This window comes from Tamandua tetradactyla, chromosome 23 (genome assembly GCF_023851605.1).
Source record: "Tamandua tetradactyla isolate mTamTet1 chromosome 23, mTamTet1.pri, whole genome shotgun sequence".
In the NCBI taxonomy this organism is placed as follows: Eukaryota; Metazoa; Chordata; class Mammalia; order Pilosa; family Myrmecophagidae; genus Tamandua; species Tamandua tetradactyla.
The window spans coordinates 45475390-45477384 of record NC_135349.1 but is presented as its reverse complement, the minus strand read 5'-3'; the positions used below and the strand labels follow the sequence as shown (position 1 = coordinate 45477384).

At 38.5% G+C, this 1995-nt stretch overlaps 1 pseudogene; it reads left to right on the top strand.

Annotated features, from left to right (window-relative positions):
* The first annotated feature begins 751 nt into the window (after positions 1-751).
* LOC143667810 (motile sperm domain-containing protein 1 pseudogene) lies at positions 752-1537 on the top strand (annotated as a pseudogene).
* The last annotated feature ends 458 nt before the right edge of the window (positions 1538-1995 follow it).

The following is a 1995-nucleotide window of genomic DNA, read 5'->3' as shown; positions in this document are numbered from 1 at the left end:
GCCATCTGCTGGGAGCCAGGAAATCCATCTGCTGGGAGCAACTTCTGGGAGACCTCAAAACATTTCTTGTGAGGGAACAGGGGTGGTTCAGTGGTAGACTGCTCACCTGCCATGCGGGAGACCCAGATCAATTCTCAGCATATACATACCCTGAAAAAGGAAAAAGAATTCTTTGGGCATCTTTTCTGGGTCCCTGGCTCTCTTTTGACTTAGAAATACTCACTTAAGAAAGTCCTTTCTGGGGTGACCCTTCTCGCAGAATTTGTCCTTCAGGCCAATAATGATGCAATGAAAGGAAAGTGAAAAAAAAAAAACGATAGAGGCAAAACAAAGACAGAACAGATCAAGATTCCTGGAGAAGGAGCAGAGGAAAGTGGCTTTCTCTGGGAGGTGAACACACTTGTACAAATAGTGCAACTTTAAAAGTCGTATTGCATACCCAGATGAAGAAGAGCTAAATAAATCTGATGAGTTAAACGTGGGTAATTCTAAAGGTTTATAATAAGTTGAACCAAGTGTCAAAGAAAAGTATTAACAGAAAGCCAATCAACAATAAAACAAGATAGAGAAATTGACCTTCACAATAAACTCATCAAGATAATCAGATGCCTAGACACCAGCAAAAAACAGAGCCCACACTGAGAAACAAGATGTGGACCAGTGAAAGAAAGAAATTAAAACCTTGGAAGAGAGACAGAATTTGGAACTACTAATCAAAGATGCGCAAACAAATCTAAATCCGTTCAAGGAGATGAAGAAAGATATGCATAAAGAGTAAAGAACATTAAGAAGACACTGGGGTACAGCCTAGAGAAGCCGACAGAGGACTGCAGGAGCAGTTGCAGCTGCTTTCCAAGGAGCTCGTGTTCCCGAGATTGTCAAAGTGCTTTGGAGCTTTTTTACTTGAATCTAAGAAACATCCAGAATAGTCAAGACTGTAAAAACAGAAGCTGCAGCAAAGGGGAACGAGTGCCAAAGCATCAGCATAAAAGACAGCCAGAGTTAATGGAAGGAAATCTTCCTGTTTCTGTGTTTCCCAGGAACATAATATTTTATGCAGATGATAAGTCAACACCTGCTTGTGTGTTGACTCTGTATACTCGCTCTGAGTTTGCCTTAAAGTGCAAAATATGATTCGTCTTAAAGACGTTCGAGCCTGTCACTACGATATAATACACAAATTCCATCCCCAAGTTTCTGATCAAAGCCAGAGGAAGTCTTTAGAAAGGAAAGAAGTTGTTGTTACTCTTCTTCCAGCTGCAAAAGAACAACAAGAGGAAGAAGAGAAAGAAAGAATAAAGGAACATTTAAGAGAAAGCTCATATTTTGAGCAGTCATTTCAACCAGGAAAGAGCAGTCTCGTCAGGGCTTAGTCTACTTAGTTTACCTGGGACTGGCGTGCTTTGCAGCACTAAGGCTTCCTACGCTGGGGGATGTGGAATGGCTGATTCAGCTCTACCTCTACTTACGCGTCAGTCAAAAATGATTGGCTGCTTTTATTTTAGGTCTTATCACAATGGCTATGCTGAGAATATGAGCAAGGATTTCAACCGACATCTAAAATAATTTTATGTTCAAATATCTTGAATGTGAGTTGCCTTTATCTCTATCTCACTCCATTAACATACTATAAACTATTGAATGATTTAAAATAATTGCAAATAAGTATTTTAAATTACTCTATAATTTCATTTGAGGGACTCTAGCACATTAAGTTATAGACAACAAGGATGTTTCTGAGTGACACCAATGAAATCATTTGAAGAAATTCTTTTTATATCTGGACATACTGTGCAGAAGACTTTAATTGAAACAACGTTTGTTATGTTGCCATCTTTTTCTAGTTTGCTTTGATTTTTAAGGTCATATGTTCTTCAAAGCTAAAGGCCTAAAAGAGCAAACTGACCAGCCTAAAAATAAAAATTACATTTATTTCTTAGCTATAAGCATCAACGTTACTATGTAAATTATACCTCGTCCTCTAGCACCATAAAC